Source organism: Triticum aestivum, chromosome 1A, assembly GCF_018294505.1.
Source record: "Triticum aestivum cultivar Chinese Spring chromosome 1A, IWGSC CS RefSeq v2.1, whole genome shotgun sequence".
NCBI classification, from domain to species: domain Eukaryota; kingdom Viridiplantae; phylum Streptophyta; class Magnoliopsida; order Poales; family Poaceae; genus Triticum; species Triticum aestivum.
The window spans coordinates 429,756,063-429,767,411 of NC_057794.1; positions in this window are offsets into that span (position 1 = coordinate 429,756,063).

Consider the following 11,349-nt stretch of genomic DNA (forward strand, 5'->3'; position numbering starts at 1 on the left):
AGTAACACCTCCTGGATTTTCATTCCGCGGGTCTTGAGGTTGATCAGGAACATGGTGAGGAACTGGGCGATTCTCTCCTTCGAATCGGACAAGGACAAGTTGATGAGCTTCATGGAAACCCTAACAAGATCCCTCCAGAAACCGTTGGCGATCAGTTGTGGCTGAAGAAGGCTCGACCTTCTCTGGGGTTGGACCCGTGGGCTCGTCTTAAGATCTCTGATGAAGATGATGGGCACCTGGCGCCGAAAAAGAGGGACATCCACCATGCTACGCCTTCCAGCCTGGTGTCTCCGCTTGCTTACTGGTCGCCACAGGCTGACACGGCCCCTCGGCTGAAGACCATGAAGGCTTCGCTAGACCCTCCTTGTGTCATTTGAGTGCTCTATCCGCTCTGCCTTTGGCACCGCTCAGGTGATTCGTGTTATTCAGAGAACTTGTTCATCCACCCCCTAGTTTGTAGCTTTTCTACCTTTGCTTTTGAACTGCTCTTTGAGCTGCTGTATCAGAATATGTTGTGGTTTCATTCTCAGCAATGGAACCGGGGAGATGCTCCCTGTTTTCTAAAAAATATATTTTATATGTTATTATATATTATTTTTATTGTTATAATATATTTAACATATACTTACATATGTAAGAAAACAATATCCCACATCTCATTAACTTATAAAAATAATTTCTTAACAAATAAAATCCTGGATTGTTTTGGCACGAAAATCCTAGTGATTGTGTACAAAAGCTTGGTAAGATTTAAGGACGAATGTTATAATATCACTTATTATTTAAATATATTTATAACAAAATGCTCAACCCCTTTTTATTTTTTGATAACATTGCTGGCCCAACCCAACATTATAATTAGAATCAGCCCAGCAAAATCGTGTATTTCGAGAAAGTGCAAATGGCCTGTAATTTTTTAGGAAATAAAATAAATGGGCCGCATGGACGCTACATTATTTGTTCACCCAGCCCAGCTAATGGTTGTAATTCAAAAAAAAGATCAAATTGACTGTAAATTCTACCGCGCAAAAAAAGACTGTAAATTCTGAAAAAATGGGTTGAATACGTGCCACAGTTTTGGAGGCTGAAATGTGGGCCAATAGGTTGAAGCCAATGCAAGTTGTTGTCAATTTAGTCAACAAATGATTCTCACATGTTAGCCGTTGGATTTACATTCAACAACCGGCATCCATCTTCAATCTCTCGTCTTCTTCCTCCAGCTCCGCCGGGACCACCTCCCGCCTCCTGCTGCTAGCAGCTCTGCTTAGCACGCTTCGCTATGAAGCGCTACTCCACCGTTGGCCAGTCCATCCCTCCACCCCTCCACACCTCCTATTCTTCTTCACCGACTGCCAAACCACACCGCACTAGAACCAGTTAACCCTCGTACACCTCTCCGTCTGCGACTCTACTCCCACGTCTTCCCATCTCTGGCTCGTTGCTGTCTGGGGCCTCGCCGTCGTCCACCACCTTGGATGCGCTCGGCGTGGCGTGGTCAACGTGGTCAATGAACGACACCATCGGAAGTAGACTGTGCGTGGAGAGGCTGGCAGCTGGGTCCACGACCGCACACAAGGAAATGCCTCCTTATTATGCGCAAAATAATGATTCCTCCACCTGACATCTGGGACCCACCGGAAGGGCCTCTGTATTTAGCAAAAATAACATGCCCCCCGCTGACATGTCAGACCCACCAGCTATCTTCACACGCAAGGAAGCGCCTCCATATTACGCACACAAAAAATGAATTCCCCCCTGCCAGCTGGAACCCAGCATAGTGGGAGGCTGACTTGTGGGCCTACCAAGTTGACGGGGACGGAGGGCTTTGTGAACTTAGTCAATATGAACGATTCTAGCTCATGTTACCGTACGATGTTCATCCAGCAGCCGTAGTGCTTCTTCAACCTCTGGTCTTCTTGCTCCAGCCGCCCAAACCAGTGTTGGTCGTGTCGCGTGCTCCTGCCTCCCGTGGCCGGCTGTGATGCCGCGGAGGCCTCACCGCCCCCTACTACTCCCACTGCTGGCCAGGCCATCCCTCTACTCATCCACACCCCCTATTATTCTGCGGTGACAGCAGCCTCACACCGCAGCCGAACCAGTGAACCCTCATACTCCTCTTCGCGTGGGCATCCACTGCTGTGTCTTCCCCGGCTCCGAGTCGTCCCCTTCCTAGTCCTCGCCGTCGTCCACCGTCGTGGTGCTCTCAGCACAGTGTGGTCAACGTGGTCAAGGAACGACTTCCATCGGACGTGGACTGTACGTGGAGAGGCTGACAGCTGGGTCCACGGCCGCAGCAAGGAAGTACCTCCTTATTATGCGCAAAATAATGATTCCTCCAGCTGACAGCGGGGACCCACAGGACGGGCCACCGTATTTCACAAAAAAACGTTTCCCCCTGACTGCTGGGACCCACCAGCTACATCTTCGCACACAAGGAAGTGCGTCCGGGCAAAAAAACGATTCGCCCCCCTGACTGCTGGGACCCACCAGCTACATCTTCGCACGAAAGGAAGTGCATCCGGGCAAAAAAAACGAATCGCCCCCCTGACAGCTGGGACCCACCAGCTACATCTTTGCACGCAAGGAAGTGCCTGACAGTCGGGACCCACCTGGTCGAAGCGTACATAGCGTTGTCATTCTGGTCGCGAACGTGTACGTACATATATACTGGTGGATGTAGAGGCGCGCACGTGTCGTAGTAGAGGCGCGTACATGTCGTAGTAGAGGCGCGTACGTGTCGTAGTAGAGGCGCGCATGTACCATGTACACATACATACAGCGGCCAAGGTGCAAGAAATAAAATACGGCCACGTATGTGTACATACGGGCGGGGTCTCGAACGCCTACTCGCGCATACATACGGCCAGGGCTCGTGTACATGACTGGGTCAGAACGGAGAAACAACGTCGTCGTCGTGTTCATGGGGAGGCAACAGAATGCATGGTGTTCATGGGGAGGCAACGGAATGCGTCGTGTTCATGGGGAGGCAACGGAACGCGTGGGAGCCAACCGGCTGGGTCGGAACGGAATGTGTGGTCGTGTTCATCGGGGAGGCTTGGACGGAATATGCGATGGAAATGAGGCCTGGCGTACCGCAAAACGGAGGAAACGACCTTGTGTTCGACCGGCCACGTTTGAAACGGGATCTTGTTCATCAGGAGGGGTCTGGCGTACCGCAAAACAGAGGAAACGGACCTCCTACGGTCGAAACGGGGGTCATGTTGATCGGGAGGGGTGTGGCGTACCGCAAAACGGAGGAAACAGACCTCCTACGGTCGAAACGGGGGTCCTGTTGATCGGGAGGGGTGTGGCGTACCGCAAAACGGACGAAACGGACTTGTGTTGGAGCGCTACGGTCGAAACGGGGGTCCTATTCATCGGGAGGGGTGTGGCGTACCACAAAACGGGACTCCACGGGATACTGTTCATCTCCATCGTCGACCTCCTCCAGTCTCCACGGGCTACCGTTGACCTCCTCTAGCCTCCACGGGTTCCTGTTCATCCAACCTCCACCACGTGCTACTCCACCGGCTACTGTTCAACCACCCCTCCACGGGCACCCCTCCACCGTCTACTGTTCATCCAACCCTCCACACCACGGGGTCCTGTTCAACCACCCCTCCACGGGCACCCCTCCACCGTCTACTGTTCATCCAGCCCTCCACCACACCACGGGGTCATGTTCATCCAGAGGCAACGCCACCGCACACTGTTCATCCAAACCCCCCAGCAACGCTCACTGTTCATCCCAGAGGCAGCATCGATCGGCTTCAGTTAGCAGCAGTAGCGAAGGAATCGCTCGATCGGATTCAGTTAACATCCATCGATCGATCGCTTGGGTTCAGTAACGCGTAGCCTGCAGTGCAATCGTTCGGGTTCAGTTAGAGCCCAACGCCTCGCTCGGGTTTAGTTAGAGCCAACGCCTCGCACACACGCGCGTACGTGTACGAGAGAAACGCGCATCGCTCGGCCCCCGACCTCCCACCGTTCCCGGGAACTCCCCGAAATTTTCCTCCCCCTCGTTTCTACCACGGTTTTTTCCATCATGGACGGCCCAAAGAATGTCATGCAGCTGCATCTCCGGCCCGCCCAGGACGAAAAGCCTATTTTCTGTCATGGTTTTTTGTCATAGAAGTAGGAGCCCACCACATCTATGATGATACCGGGTTTTGTCTCAATTATTGTCATAGAAGTGTCATATGTATGACAGAAAAAAAATTCGTTCGGTCCAAAATGTCACGGATGTGTCTTTTTTTATAGTGTATGTTACTTGCCCGAGATTTGATCGTCGGTATTTCAATACCTAGTTCAATCTCGTTACCGGCAAGTCTCTTTACTCGTTCCGTAATACATCATCCCGCAACTAACTCATTAGTTGCAATGCTTGCAAGGCTTAAGTGATGTGCATTACCGAGTGGGCCCAGAGATACCTCTCAGACAATCTGAGTGACAAATCCTAATCTTGAAATACGCCAACCCAACAAGTACCTTCGGAGACACCTGTAGAGCACCTTTATTATCACCCAGTTACGTTGTGACGTTTGGTAGCACACAAAGTGTTCCTCCGGTAAACGGGAGTTGCACAATCTCATAGTCACAGGAACATGTATAAGTCATGAAGAAAGCAATAGCAACAAACTAAACGATCAAGTGCTAAGCTAACGGAATGGGTCAAGTCAATCACATCATTCTCCTAATGATGTGATCCCATTAATCAAATGACAACTCATGTCTACGGTTAGGAAACATAACCATCTTTGATCAACGAGCTAGTCAAGTAGAGGCATACTAGTGACATTCTGTTTGTTTATGTATTCACACATGTATTATGTTTCCGGTTAATACAATTCCAGCATGAATAATAAACATTTATCATGATATAAGGAAATAAATAATAACTTTATTATTGCCTCTAGGGCATATTTCCTTCAGACCAAGCTAAGGTTGATGCAATTGAGAAAATGCCATGTCCTAAGGACATCAAAGTTATTCGTAGTTTCCTAGGTCATGTTGGTTTCTATAGGAGATTTATCAAAGACTTTTCTGGAATTTCTAGGCCTCTTACTAATCTTTTGCAAAAGGATATTCCTTTTGGTTTTGATGATGGTTGTTTAGAAGCCTTTGAAACACTCAAGAAAGCCTTAATATTTGCACCTATTGTTCAACACCTGATTGGAACTTGCCTTTTGAAATTATGTGTGATGCTAGTGATTATGATGTTGGTGTTGTTCTAGGACAAAGAGTTGATAATAAACTTAATGTTATTTATTATGCTAGTAAAACTCTAGGTAGTGCTCAAATAAATTATGCTACTACTGAAAAGGAATTCTTAGCAATGGTGTTTGCTTGTGATAAATTTAGATCTTATATTGTTGATTCCAAAGTAACTGTTCACACAGACCATGCTGCTATTACATATCTTATGGAAAAGAAATATGCTAAACTAGACTTATTCGTTGGGTTCTCTTGTTACAAGAATTTGATTTACATATCATTGATAGAAAAGGAGCTGAGAACGCCGTAGCTGATAATTTGTCTAGGCTTGAAAATGTGCTTGATGACCCACTACCTATTGATGATAGTTTTCTTGATGAGCAGTTAGCTGCAATAAATGTTGCTCATAGTACTCCTTGGTATGCTAACTATGCTAATTACATTGTTGCTATATATTTACCACCTAGCTTTACATACCAGCAAAAGAAAAAATTCCTCTATGATTTAAGATATTACTTTTGGGATGACCCACATCTTTATAAAGAAGGAGTAGATGGTATTATTAGACGTTGTGTACCTGAGCATGAACAGGGACAAATCCTATGGAAATGTCACTCCGAGGCTTATGGAGGGCATCATGCTGGAGATAGAACTGCTCACCAGGTATTGCAGTCTGTATTTTATTGGCCTACTATCTTCGAGGATGCCCGTAAGTTTGTCTCTTCTTGTGATGAATGTCAAAGAATAGGTAATATCGGTAAGTGTCAAGAAATGCCTATGAATTATTCACTTGCTGTTGAACCATTTGATGTTTGGGGATTTGATTACATGGGACCTTTTCCTTCCTCTAATGGGTATACACATATTTTGGTTGTTGTTGATTATGTTACTAAATGGGTAGAAGCCATTCCAACTAGTAGTGCTGATCACAACACCTCTATTAAAATGCTTAAGGAAGTTATTTTCTCAAGGCTTGGAGTCCCTAGATATTTAATGACTGATGGTGGTTCACACTTTATTCATGGTGCTTTTCGTAAGATGCTTGCTAAGTATGATGTTAACCATAGAATTGCATCACCCTATCATCCTCAGTCTAGTGGTCAAGTTGAACTTAGCAATAGAGAAATAAAATAAATTTTACAAAAGACTGTCAATTGGTCCATGAAGAATTGGTCTAAGAAATTCGATGATGCACTTTGGGCTTATAGAACAACATATAAAAATCCTATGGGTGTGTCTCCTTATAAAATGGTTTATGGAAAAGCTTGTCATTTGCCTCTTGAGTTTTAGAACATAAAGTATATTGGGCAGTTAAAGAACTCAACTATGATTCCAAACTTGCTAGTGAAAAGAGGTTATTTGAGATAAGCTCCTTAGATGAATGGAGAACCCAAGCTTATGAGAATGCAAAGTAATTCAAAGAAAAAGTTAAAAGATGGCACGACAAAAGAATTCGAAAGTGTGAGTTTAAAGTTGGAGAATATGTTCTTTTGTACAACTCTCGTTTTAGATTTTTTGCAGGAAAGGTCCTCTCGAAATGGGAAGGCCCATACATCATCGAGGAGGTTTACCGGTCTGGAGCCATCAAAATAAATAACTCCGAAGGTACTAACCTGAAGGTTGTCAACGGGCAACGAATAAAGCATTATATCTTAGGTACGCCTATCAATGTTGAAAATAATATTATCCAAACTTTGACACCAGAAGAACACATAAAAGAGTCCTTCCAGAATACTCCAGAATTGTGAAAGTAAAGAGGTACGTGATACGGTAAGTAAACAGACTCCGAAAAATCCATAAAAATATTTTTTATCAGTTTTGGAATATTTTAAAATTTTGGAAATAAATAAAATTCCAGGAAGCGTCCCCTGGTGGGCACAAGACACCAGGGCGCGCCAGGCACAGGTGGGTTGTGCCCACCTGGGACACCTTCCGTACTCCGTGTTTCTTCTGTATGCTTATCCTCCAAGATAAAAAAATCTATATATACTTCCCGAACCTGTTGATCACCGTATCACGAAGAAATCCTCTGTTCTCTTTCCTTGCTGTTTTTGGTCAGATTTATCCATCCAGGCATCATGTTTCTTGATCCTCCAAAAACATGGAAGGAGACGCTTGGCTCATGAAGATCGAGACAAAGCAGGAGGAGCCTACGGATGCCCTCAAGGGAGACAAGGGCAATAAAGCTACCTTGGATCCGCCCCCGGTGGCAGCACAAGAGCTGTTGGCCGAGGAGGAGGAAGAGGATATCCTTAAACCCTACCTTCCTCATCTTACTCCCACTGAGATTGAGGCTTTTCGCATCATTGAAATAGTTCGCATACAAAATAAGTATCTTTCTCGCGAAAATATTCTGCATCAAGAGCATATCATCCATCTCAAGAGCGTCATCCGACGGCTGGAGAACCTCTTGATCCTTAAGGATAGGATCACTTCATCACCACCATCATCTTCTTCACCCAAAAAAAGAAAATTGAGTATCAGGTATGGACACTCCCCTTGGCTTTTGCCAAGCTTGGGGGAGGTGCCCCGGTATCATATCATCCCACTATCTTTTTTGCTTTTACTTATTTTAGTTCGATCCTTTTGCTTTAGATGAATAAAAGTTTAGTTCGATCCTTTCTTCTTTGAGAGTTGCTTAGTGATATATCCTTTTAATCGTGTGCAAGTTTTATAATAAAGTTAGTTTGAGTTTTTGCTTTTTTCACTTTCATGTTGCAAATAAAGAAAAGAAATACAGAAAGAAAAAGAGAAAGGAAATAAATGAAGAAAGGAAATAAATCAATAAGATTATATACTAATCCTATGGTAGGTGATGGCACCACATAAGGAAAAGTATAAGAAGAAAATTTTATTAGAGATCGACAAACATAGCATTAGTCAATGATGCAACTCATGAAAGAATTAATAAGGGAAGAGAAGATTCACATATAGATATATTATCCTAGAAATCTTTTGTGATTGTGAGCCCTCATCAAAATAATATATGCCAAAATTGTTGACGTTGGACAAGGAAGACGACTTAATGATTTATGTTTGTTTATATTCGCATAGAAGTCATATTGTCATAGATCCTTTAACATGTGATGCTTTCCCCCTATCTTTTCTAGCCAAAAATTCCGCACTAAGTAGAGATACTACTTGTGCATCCAAAAACCCTTAAATCAAATCTTTTTCAAGTGTCCACCATACCTACCTAGCGATTGAGCAAGATCCCTCAAGTAAGTTGTCATCGGTGAAAAAAGGCAATAAAAATTGCTTCTAAAAGTGTGAGATCATTTAGTGTAAGAGAATTAAGCGTTGTACGAACTTGGATGACAAAGAATAAAAGCTACAGACTGCATAATAAAGGTTGTCTTCTTAAGGGGCAATACAACGTGACGTTCTCTTGCACTAAGGGATTGAGCATACAAACAAATAAGCGCATGGCAACCTATGCCTCCCTCTGCGAAGGGCCTATCTTTTACTTTTATGCAAAGAGTCAAATTTTTTCTCTCTATTCCTTTTATTTTTCTCTTTTGGCAAGCATCATGTGGTGAGGAAAGATCTAGGCACATATGTCCAGTTGAATATAGATGGCATGAGTTATTATCGTTGACATCACCCTTGAGGTGAGTATGTTGGGAGGCGAAACTATAAGCCCCTATATTTCTACGTGTCCGGTTGAAACGTTTTGCTCATGGGTACGAGGTGAGCATTAGCAATCATAGAAGACTATATGATGGTTGAGTATGTGGACTTGCCTAAAGGCTCCGACATGTGACCCTTCCTAAAAAGATGATGAATTGCGGTTGCAAAGTTGACTGAGAACATAGTTTGTTAGTTTTTAATAGAGTTTTTGCTTTATACTTTGATTGTGTGATGAACTATTACTTATTCATGAGAAGTATATGATAAAAGTTCTATGATAATAGTCCTATGTTTAATTTTGTTGCTGTTATAATAATCAACATGATGCTTCTATGTCTGTATTTTGTTTTTATCGACACCTCTCTCTCAAAGCATGCCAACATGTTTTTCGATTTTGGTTTTTTCTTGAGGACAAGCGGGGTCTAAGATTGGGGGAGTTGATACGTCCATTTGAATCATGTTTTCTTATTGTTATTTATAATGTTTTCTATCCATGCTTTTTGGAGTAATTATAATGCCTTTTCTCTCATGTAGCGACCAGACCTCAAACGGTCCAATCTCTATGCTCCGGTGTCATCCCTGGATCAGTAATGCTGACACCACACAGTACTTGAAGGATTTATAACAGAGTAGCAATCACACCCTTATTACATCGAGTGTCTCAATAGAGAACTTATTACAATAAATATGGCTTAAGGCCATCTAATAACGATAACAGCGGAAGGCTTAGAAGATAAGTGAGTCCATCAACTCCAACGGCATCACTGAGTATAGAACCACGTCCTAAAACTCCTTAATCATCGTCTGAAAAGTCTACAACATTAACGTTGCAGCCCAAAAACGGGTCAGCACATGGAATATGCTGGCAAGGTAACACATAGAGAGTAATGGAATGAAACAGCTATATTATATGCATATTTGGTTGGTGGAAAGCTCTATGGTTACAGTTTTGCGAAAAGTCAATTTTTCCCTACTGCAAAGGAATAAATTTATTTAACTATCATGGTGGTTGTTAAACATTGAGAATGGTTGACAGCATTCTCAATCCCAATTAAACATCATTAAACAAACCCGTCAAACTTAATTTTATAGTAACATGTTGAGATTCACATGATAATCCAAGTACTAGATACTCAAGATGTCCATAACCGGGGACACGGCTAACCATGATTAGTTTATACACTCTACAGAGGTTTGCGCACTTTTCCCCACAAGACTCGATCTCCTCCGTTGGATTTCTCGCACTACATGGTGTTTGAGAAACTGATGACCGAGACATAGTCTTTCAGAAGCACTAGCACCTTACGATCGGGTAGACCGTACCACCTACATCCCCTACATCTGCTAGTCTACCACTGTAAGAGTTCGCACGACTTAGTCAACTATGCTAGAGCCCATAATAGCTTGTGGCTGCACACGGAAGTTTCTAGCATGAAAAATCTCATGATCCCTTTGAGCCTGGGTGGCGGTCCAAAAGAAAATAGGCAATCCTGGAATACCCAGGTACCTCAATCCACCCAGATGTGTATTTAAGTTGCCACCTTAGATAAACCATTGATTTAAAAATCTCACATCTGTCATGGATATCACTCATCCAATCCACGTCTACTAGCATAGCATAGCAATAGTAAGCAAACGTAGAAGTAACTCCCAAAGGTTTGATAATAAACAGGTAATAGGTACTACCTCAACTACTTCCCAAACCCACAATTTAATTAGATCCTAATCATGCAATGTGTAGAGATTGATCTAATGCAATAAAACTGGGTAGTAGAAGGTATGATCAAAGTGTTACTTGCCTTGCTGATGATCCGGGAAACCTAGTGATTCGAAGTAACGAGCGGCGCACTCTGGGTACTCTATCGCAAACAAACAAGCATACAATAAGTACTCAACCAATGCACAGGTAAAACTTCAAATAAGAGAACTAACCAGAAAGTTCAACTTAAGAACTCCGGTTGGCAAAAAGAATCAAATCGAACGAAGCAACGAAAGACAAACGGCAAAAGAAATAGGCTTCGATTACTATTCTGGATCTAGGGCAATTTTTACAAAAACAAAAACTTGTTTAAGTTGGTTAAATGGAAAGAGGGTTTCGAGACGAAACTCCAGGCGCTTGAATCGCCTGATTCCGATAAACGAGCGAAAAGTTATACTAAAACGAAAATCGGATCAGAAATCGCAATCAGAAAAATCGCGGATTTAATCCGAGAAAAAGAATACGAGGATCAGTTTAACAAACGAACGTTCGTTAACTGGATATAAACGATGAACACGTTCGTTAAACGAACGAACGGGCGAATGCTCACTAAGTAGACTAAACCGAAAATAAAACCAATCTAATAAAAAACAAAAATCTAAAAAAATAAACCGTGGCTTTTTTAAAAAAACGGGCGGTTTTCTAAAGAAAACCGCCGGCTACGGCGGCTACCTCGGGCGGAGGGGCGGCTCCGGCGAGCGGGCGAGGCGGTGGCGGCGGCTCCGGCGAGCGGGCGAGGGCGACAC